Genomic DNA, 10,769 nt, shown 5'->3' with positions numbered 1-10,769 from the left:
TATATTTTGAGTCATTTTTTCAAATTGTAAGGTAGTATGTAATATTACTTAGTCTAAGCGTCAAACTTTACACTAATTATGTAATATAAACATGAAAATGATGATTTATTATGGGTTGTATGAAAAAGTGAGAGAGGTCATTTGAACCCTCTCACTCTCATGTAGCTACGCCACTGTGTGTAGGTGTATTTTTATAACTCACTTTTCTCTGAGGCGTTTCGTCGAGCACCTTACGGGCGTGTCCGAGTGAGACATGTTTCAAAAACAAAACCGATGCGCTTTGTGGCGAAGAAGGTGTCCGCCTTTGTGGAAAAAACCCAGATTTGATGGTTTCAGAGTAATGGATTGCTACTGTTACGTATTTGAATTAGATTCCGCCTTTTTTTTTTTCCATACCTCTCTCTGTTGTTTCAAGTACTTGTTCATAGAGAATATATGGGCCGTGATGGGTCGGGTCAAGACCTAGAAAAGTTTGGGCTTTAGCCCAACTTTTTAACCGTACCAATAACCATTGGATGCAATTAATTGTGTGTGTCATATATCTTCTTTTTTTTTTTGTATCGGATGTGTCATATATCTTAAGAGTTCTCTCCGTTATTTGCCCAAACATTTTGATGCATATTTCAATTGCACATAGATGAGGGTATATAGGATTTTTTTTTTTTAATAAAAAAAACCTTACAATTCTCCATAAAATCTAGATATCTTCACTTTGGAGGTGGTACATGTTTTCTAAGTTCTTGTAGACACAAACCAATGTCCCCATGAGGCTTTGTTCTTGCCGAGTAACAAGACCAAGACAGCCATTGACACGAAACAGAAACAACACATGGAGCCCTTAGAATTCGGCTTAATCTTGTTTGGATCGACTCTAGTTCTCTTTGCCTTTATAGAACTGTTTTCTTCCTCCGAGTCGCATGGTCCTTCGGTAATTCCATGAACAGTCAACACAGTCTCAATTGTGCAAGTATCAAAAAACACAATCCGAGTTAAATTATCCAACGTAACGAAACCACGACAACCATAACCTAGCCCGCCGATACTGAAACACCTCTTGACTGCAAAAACGCAAAAGTGATATATGTTATTAGAGGTTTAAAATAAAGATGAAGAAATCGAATATGAATACTACTTAACATGCAGTAATGTCCAGTTACCTGGATCCGTTCGGCTCCAGTAGATGCTATTGATCCATGGATTTACAATGCGCATGGAAAACTCTACAAATACTTTGGTGGCAAGAGGAGTTGCTTTTCGACCAACCAAGTGCAAGAAAACACTAATATGTCTGTTTTGTTGGTCAACTCCCGTGGGATAGAGTTTTATAATCCTTCATGCATGCAACAGTACCAAGATGAACAATGTATCTTACTCAAAAGTTTAACAAGTAAAATGATAACAGACTTAACTATATGCATGAAACTATGAAAGTGAAGTATATATGTACACGCGGCAAAGCTGAATTAGCATACCAAATTTGACCTCCAGCAGTGAATGGTTCTGAGGTGTAGTATGGATCAGCTAAACTTGAAAAATTCCTAACCTTCCAAATATATGCTTGTACGTATGGGATTTTTTACCCTCGATACACATTTCCCCATTCCTCTTCTTGTTTCTTTACAAACAAAGACCTCGGCTCCAAAGACCCACTTGTCATCAACGAGGTATCCATGAGATGCATCATGGAATTCATCTAGAGGCACCAGTTTATCAAAACCCACATCAAGCTTGGCCCCGTGAATACAATTTCTCTTTGTAAAAGCATCTAATCAATGAGTAATGAGAATCACACAAACACACACACAAAGAGTAGTATCAGAAAATCAAACAGCAATATATGAACCTTATTAGCATAATGAGTAGTACGTATACTAGTTATTGTACTATATGATACGTACCTTCAAACACCATGTAGACATTCTTATTCTGATCGAGCAAAGACAATCGGAAGTCAACATTATTGAAGCATCAAAGGAAACACCCCAAATGTCAACATGGCTTCTACTTGTTGTGAGATTACTTGGTTGCAGAATATATTGAAAGACCTCAATGTCACAGGTACGCAGCCAGCATTACTTTTCTGTGACAATCAAGCTACTTTACATATTGCATCCAATCCAGTTTTTCATGAACGAACCAAACACATAGAGATTGATTGTCATGTCGTTCGTGAGAAAATCCAAAGAGGTCTGATCAAGACTGCCTACATTCGAACACAAGATCAACCAGCGGACCTATTTACCAAACCACTCACATCTACACAGTTTACCGATCTGTTGAGCAAGTTAGGTGTAATTAACATACACTCTAACTTGAGGGGGAGTATTGAAGCATCAAAGGAAACTGTTCCAAATAGTTAGGGACTTGTATCGATATCTCTTGTAATCATGTAAATTAGGCTAGCATTAGTTGATTTTCCTTATCTAGTCCTAGAAGTTAGCAAGTCTTCTGTATATAACATTGTACTTGACGTGAATCAATACTACAATACATTCACCACAATATCTCAGTTTTATTAAACATACATCTCCCAACCAGTCTCAAGTGACTTTGCTCCGGCTATTTGCAAGTATACAGAGATGTGGTCTTCCACTTTGTTCTTCTTGTTTCCCTTTGGATAGATTACCAGTTTCCTGTGCGCATGCAAATATTTATTTATTTATTTTTTTCCAGTTAATATTCGGGAGAAAGAAGGTGGGGGGTGTTAACTCTAAAAAGGATAATATGATAGAATCGATTGTAGACATATTCATGGTATGTGAGCCATTCTAATGAGGACCCTTAAGTTGAGGACTTGGTGATGACTTTTCGGTTTATGGTTTAAAAGACCCAATTTTCGATCATATTTTGACATCTTATCCGTTCAGTTTTTAGGTTTATATGAGTAGATCATTTCTACAAATTTTCACCTAAATTGATGTTCGTTAAGATAACAAACTAGATCAAATTAATGAACAAACCAAATTTGTCAAATATGAACCGTTCAAGTTCATAATTGATAAATCACACTTATAAATGTCTTAACAATTTTCAATATAGCTGAAAATTTGAAGAAATGATCTACTCATAAATATCTATAAACTGAACGGTCAAGATGTAGATATAAGATCGAAAGGTGGGATAAGCCGAAAATTCCTCACCAAGTCCTCAACTTAAGGGTCCTCACTAGAAGGGTTTCCTCCATGGTATATAATATGTTTCAGAATATTACCATTTGTATCCACCAGCTTTGAACTCTTTTGATTCATATGCATTTTCTGCAACGTTATTAAGATCCAGAAATTCACTTAACAACGAAAATGATTCTATATTTAGACTGCAATGAGTTGGTGGTGAATCTGAAAGTGATCTAAAAAACACCTGAAGCTGTACAATTACAACAGAACAAGATGGCATGGTAATTCTATATTTAGATAGAGCTGTTTTTGTATCCTTAAAGGTAACTCTAATCTCAACAGTATAAATTAATAAGAAAAACAGCTCTATCTAAACTATAGGAAAATATATACTATATATATACACGCTCTTAGACACACAAACATAAAGCAGGATCATTTCTAAGTCGCTCTTTATAACCCAGAATCGCAAATGTGTGAAACTAAGAAGTGAGATGCAAACAGTATCAAGTAGAACTTAAACTAGGATTAAGTAACAACCCAACACATTACTCAAGACAATAAAAGAGGATATACATATTTATTGCTTTGGTAACAAAAGGAGACAACAGGGATGAAAATGGGCATTAACAATTCAGTACGTTTCAACAACTCAAATAGACAATTCAATAGGCTCATATATATTGTGCTGATCAGCATTATGAAAATACCTTCATCATCAAAGGCGAGGACTTGAAGAGTGGCAAGCCCATCTAAGATAAGTTCAACAGAATTATGAAATATCTGGATTCTGGAAAGTTTGTCAATAAAAACTTTGCATCGAATCACAACTCCAGTATTAACGTCAGTAGCATAAACAGCAGTCTCCTTCCTCCCACTATAAGGAGCAACAGACGTCAACCGCGCACTCGTTGAGCAGTGACCAGTTGCATTATATTCAGGCAGAACAGATAGAATATCATGATGATCTCACGACCTGCGACAATCAATATTGAATTAGGGGAATAGAAAGACATCAACAGGAAGCATGCCTCATGAAACGATATTGAAAGGTCAGTAAGAGGAAATCAAATGGCATTTCAATCACAAAATTGAATTCAAACATCCAAACAATAGGAAACATAGAGTTCGATATTTCTATTCTTCTTTAGTAATTTCTCAAAATTTCTCTCTGACCAAACAGAGCTTCGCGGTGTTTAAATATGATAAAAAGGTTATCAATCCTAAACAAAGAGGGGCTAGTCAAACACAGCTTCATGAAACCACACTAAAAGCTTTCCTACTTGTCGAAAACCAGTTCCATTTCAACTACAATATTGAAACCAAATACCTAAATGACAGAATCTTCTAGGCTTCATCGCTTCCGTTCTTCTCCTCTATCCATTCGAAATCTCATTCTAACCAAACAGAAAGTCTACGGTTTCGTTACTTCGGTTTCAATTCTTTCAAAATCTCATCTAACCAAACAAAGGTTCAATGCTCATCGATTTCAATCAAAACTTTACTATCTAATAACAGACCTCAGTACCGGCCCTGGCCTAAAGCCCAACAAGCCTTTGCTTTGGGCCCCCAAATTTAAGGGCCCCAAATTCTCAAATCCAAGCATATATATACATATAAAAAACAAAAAAAACATATATACTAAACATAACCTACGCAACTTTTTACTTCTACAACTTTATGTCTTTTTCTAATTCTCTTTGATCGAAGTCATTGGCTGCCGACTGCCTTCTGCTCACTCTGCTGCACGCTCGGTCGCCCGCACTGCCTCGTCTGGCCGTCCCCCCGCACAACGCACGTGTCTTGCCGACTTGCAGTCTCTGAGTCTGAGTTCTCTCAGGTAAGTCTATGGTCTGTCTTCCTCCAGTCCTCCTCCAATAGTCTAATGAGTCCAATCCCATAGTTTTTGCAATTTCATAGTTGAGAACTTGAAATTGAAAATGAGAAGGGTTTTTTCGTTTTGATTTCAATTAGGAAGACTGATTGTGAGACAGGTTTTGGTTTGATTTTGATTTCATAACTGATTGCAAGGTGTCATATGGCTCTAATTAGGAAGTATCCTTCTGGGGCTAAAAAAAGAAAAGAGAAGCAGAGAAAAGAGGCATTAAAGAAGCTTTAAGCATGATCTATTTGCAATTATTTAAAGCCAAGTATTAAACAAGCACAAATTTCTACCAATGAGAATGAGAATGAGAATGCAGAAGCAAGTCCAAGTTTGAATGCGGAACCAGATTTGAATGAAGAACAAGGTTTGAATAAGGAAGCAAATTTGAATGAAGAACAAGGATTGAATGAGGAATCAAATTTGAATGAGGAACCAGTCCTTCATCACCATGTTAACAATAGTGGCGGAGGATAAGAACCAGATATGCAGGTGAATGAGGACGACTTTTACGCAAGGAGCCCCAATTTTTTTTTTTTCACTTCGAGCCCCCAAAATCTCAGGGCCGGCCCTGACAGACCTAAAATTCTAGGGTTCAATACTTAGGTCCTAACCAAACATAGCATCAAGCTTGCTCAAGTTCACTAAAACAAAGCTCGTATCTACTAGTGTACTACTCTACTTACCATTTGAAGCAGCCGTCGCTTCCCTGAAGCCTATACTCAACTGGATGAGTCACCTTCGGAGGCAGCAGGATATTGACGTCGGCGATGTGCGAACCACCGGAGCTCAAATGCGACGCCGTTTGGTCCACCATGGTCAAAAGAATCAAACCGAGTAAAAACGCCAAGCTTGACATCTTCAAACAGCCGCCGAGTACTAGAGCTCAGGGGAGCTTCGCATGCTAGGGAGATCAGCTTCGGCTTCACCCTTAGGGTTTTGAAAGAGGAGAGGAATCATAGTGAGGACCCTAAAAGCAGGGTTTAGGGTTTTTGGGGAGGGAAATGAGGCTGAAGAGGAAAGTAGTAATTTGATTGAGATGGTGTGCCAAGTGTCGCGGCGTGATTGGGTGGCAAAGTTAGTAACGTTATTGTTGTGCAGTTACAAACATCTGGCAGGATATTGGTCGTTCGATTCTTGGTGAGTCACCGACCACTGGGGAGTAAATTTTTTTTACTCTAGCGGTGAAAATATAGGTAGTTCTGACTTCCGACCACGGCAATTTGTTCGGTGAAGGTGTGCGAAACATTCCAAATATTCCTTCCGTTAATTTTTTTAGTTAAATTGTTAATGTGACTGTTAAAAATTACAATGTCTTTATCAGTCACGTCAGTATTCTACAGAAAAAATTGACGAAAATACTATTTGAATAAAAAATTATGACTTTAAGAACCATTCAGATTTAAATAAAACCACAAAGAATGAACAGATATCGACTTCAAACCACAAAGACTAAATATATTTCAATTCTATTTTCATCATTGCTTCATTAGTGGGAAGTGATGGTGAGGTTATAGCCGGTTTAACTGTTTGTGGGGTGATGATATATGTCCATTGTCTCTACTGCATCGATCTCATTCAAGACTTCAAGACAGATTTCCTAACTATGTCCTTGGCCAAGTCCATGTTTATCAGCCAGTTAGTGGGAACAACCAAGGGTTGTGACCGATGTGTGATTGCTCCATTACCATTTTAGTTGTTTTGGACTACATTTGAACTATAAAGAACCATATGATGTAATATTTAGGAAAATGACAATTTTAGGTATTGAAGGCTTATATAAGTTGCAAAAACACTACTTGGCATGTTGTGGTTTCTTTGTGGCTGCTTTGGTGATAAACCTCTTAAAGGGAAGTTGATCTTTATGTTACACTTACAAAATAACATCATCGTGCCCTGGTGATCTTGTTAGTTTTAGGCTCCAAATAACTTTCCTTTCCAAAGAGGCTTCCTCCCAAAAACAAATAAACAACACTTTGGGCTCATTTCTTCACGACGAAGCCTAGACATATGCATCAGTAAGAATTCGCTTGTTTTAGAACAATTTCTGAACAAACTTAATAGGTCAATATTTGCCTAGTAATTACTGTTTTAATCTTATTCTTTTGATATATCATATTCTCTATTTATTTACTTATTAGTATGTTTTCTATTCATGCTAGGAAAAAGAGCAAAGGAGCAGAAACGTGTCAAAAATGTGGCTTATGCACATATTCTGGACATGGGGTAAAAGATCGAAGTCAATGGAGCAAATGCGGAAAATTCACTACACGACGGAATTGACCGGGCAAGGCCGGTCAACAAAAGTCAACGGCTACCAAGGCAAGCCAAGCTCCAGCGACCGGCAAGGTGGTGATCAAAAATGTGGTGGATGATGTTGACTAGGGTCTTGAAGTCAAAAGAGCATGGATGGAAATGCACATTGTAATTCAAATTTAAAGGAAAATGACATATTTGCTCTTGTCTATAGTGCCCTTGTTTTATCCTCCTACACAAAATATTTATGGGTAGTTTAGGTATTAGCCAAAGACCAAGATCCACTTTTGCTGTTTCACACACATTCTTGTCCATTACATCTCCACCCTTCATCACATTTGATCTTCACCCCTTCATTTCCAAGGCCTTGCGCTTTAAATAGCTCTCATTCTCTTCTAAAAAAGAGAGTGGTTCCTTCTCTAGTCTCTCTTCTCTCCCACTCCAAAATCTCTCATTTTTGTAGTTTTAGTCTAGTTTTTAATAGTTTGTATACAGTTGTTTTAATTTTGTGTGAGAGAAAGGTGTGTACGCACTTGGGTTTCACCAAAACCGAAGTTACTACACACTCTAAATCAATCACAACACTTCACTATTCTAAGCCTTTATCTTGAGTTTGGGAATTGGTATGGTGTTTTGGGTTGTAAAAACTGAAAATATCATACATTGAAACAATTCTCACATCTAGAGAGATAGGAGGAGATTTTGGGTTCTTGGTTTGACTCTACCAAGGGTCAAACCCGTGGGTATTTCCTTTCCTCTTTCCCTTATCTTCCTCTTGATGTATTTGGCTTCTTCTTTTCTTTTCTTTTTTTTGTAATATGATGTGTTGTGAGTAGTTGGATTTGAGGCTAGGACAATCTTATGTGCAAACAATGTAATTTTCCATTTAATTTGATGTTGATGCATGTTTTGAATCTTTGGGCTTCTAAACATTAATGTTTACTAAATGTATTAGCTAGCTTTGTCACTTAGAAAACATGTTTAGAAAACTAATGAATAGAAAACTTGAAAATGACAACTTCTTGAATCTGTGAGCATGAGTGGTCTTTAGGTGGTAGCTTAGTATTTCTTACGGGAAATATTAAGTTGTTTGAATTTCTTACTTTGGACTTAATGCATGTGCGGTGAGTTTAACCCCTCCAAAAGATAGTCGGGCTTGCCGTACATAACGCACTTGTGTTTTAAGGAGACATAAATGGGACTAAGGTTGTGTGATTTAACCTAGCTCCAAAAGACTTTGTTAGATTACATGATTAGTTGGTTTCTTGGTAGCTTCACCAAAGCACTAAAGGGAAATTCGTCAAAACATGTTTTACATCAATTACGGGTTACATTTGTGCATGAGTAAGGCTAGGTATGATGCCTAAGTCTCACTTTCTCTCTTGTACCAATTTCTTACTTTTTGTTAACTAGTTTCATTTTTCTCTTACTTAGTTAACTTAGTGTTACTTCAACTTTTGAAAATCGATTCACGACACAAACATTGTACATATCATTTCTTGAAATCGCAACTTCCAACGAGTTGTGGTTTAGGACTTGTAAAAAGGTAGATTGAATGTCTTTTCTAGGTTTATTTTCACGGTAATTTAGTTGGGTTGAGTTTCCCCCAATCCCTTGGGTACGATACTCTACTTTTCTCTATATTAAAACTTAACCTTCTATACTTAGGAGCATGTAGCATCACACACACATTTGCATATATTTTAGACATTAGGTATACTACCATTAAAACTTATATCCAGCATCCCACCCTTAAATTATTGTGAGGGCATATAAGATCACATCCAACATAAGTAGGACGTACTCAAATCGAAATAAAACATGCAGACAGTGAATCATGTCAATATAAACAGCTTTATTTCTGAGCCGTCAAATCTAAGCCGTACGTAGACATCCATTCTTTCCGTTCCCAATTATATAACGTAAAATCAGAGTCGTTGGTTGTTGATCACTCTTGGCCACCTGTGGAATCCCCTCCCTTGCCAAACCATACCTTGAATCCTTGAAGGATCAACCAAAGAAATGTGAAAACAAAGTCGTGCAAAACCCGTTTAAAATAGAAAATCCGTAATAAAATTCTCTAAAAACTAATATAAAAATTAAAAGAGTTTGTTATATATTGAATACCTTGAATTATCTTCATCAATCTTTTAAGTGGGCCATTTTTTTTTTTACTTCTTAAACTACCCTCGTTCATAATAGATCATATTCACTAAAAGTACACATTCACTAAATACACATCCTTTTGATTTTTATATTCATCTTAACTTGAAAAGAAAATTTAAAAAAATTTTGAAAACAAAAAACTAATAATTTTTTGTGCTAATGTTACCTCCTCAGTTATGAAGTCATTTTCTTTTGGACAATGCACAGGGTTTGCCTATTCTTTCTCCAAAAATTCTAGAGTGTTATGAAGTGCTCTTGCCTCTTATGTGCAGGATATTAAGTCGCAGTCACACTTGCATTAAAACCAACTATGCTAATGTTATGGTTTAACAACTAACTATGCTAATATTGTGGTTTAACAACAGTCGCACTACATAATCTCATCACAAAAAATACGAAAGTCATGGAGTCTTCAGAGTTCTCGAAAACTAGAACACCTATAGATTCAAATGATTGGAAGAACCGAAGCAAACAATAACGAAATGGATTGACGAAGACTTACATCTTTTGAGGATGAAATTCGGGCACCAGTTGTCAATCGAAAATCCGATCAGGATAACCTAGGCGCGTGGGCGCGTGAATGAAAGAGCGAAACATAGCTGGAATGTGGAGAAGGAGAGAGAGAGGTCTGGATTGTGAGAGTGTGAGGAAGACGAAGAGACTGAAATGAAATGGATGGTTATTTATAGTCGGGTTTGGTTCGTTGGCGGGAAGAGACCCGGAACGCGTTTGATGGGGCCCGCTAAGGTGATTTTCTATTCTTTTTCTTTTTTTTTCTTTGTATTAGAAGAAGGTAATTTCTTTTCTAAAACATTTTTTTTTTCAAAACAACAACATGTAAATGAAGAGATGTGGGTTGGTGATTTTCACACTTGATAAATCTTCACCTTACATCCTTGTACCCCCATATTATATTGCATTTCTTTATCTTTTTCTTTTTCACCCCTATATTCACTCTACCACTCACACTTTTCATCACTCTAGTACGTTACACAGTTGGTTTGGGCTACTGGGAGTGGGAGGAGCTTCATTAATTGTAGGTTGACATTGATTCATAAGCATTTGAGTCTAGAACTTGAAGCGATTGGAAGAACCGAAGCAAACGATAACGAAATGGATTGACGAAGGCTTACCTCGATTGAGGATGAAATTCGGGTTCAGGCACCAATCGTCAATCGGAAATCCGATCAAGATAACGTAGGCGCGTGGGAGCGTGAATGAAAGAGCGAAACATAGTTGGATTATGGAGAGAGAGAGAGAGAGAGAGAGAGAGAGAGAGAGAGAGAGAGAGAGAGAGAGAGAGAGAGAGAGAGAGAGAGAGAGAGAGAGAGAGAGAGTAGTAGTAGTAG

Source organism: Fragaria vesca, linkage group LG6, assembly GCF_000184155.1.
Source record: "Fragaria vesca subsp. vesca linkage group LG6, FraVesHawaii_1.0, whole genome shotgun sequence".
NCBI lineage: Eukaryota > Viridiplantae > Streptophyta > Magnoliopsida > Rosales > Rosaceae > Fragaria > Fragaria vesca.
This window is presented reverse-complemented; position numbering follows the sequence as displayed.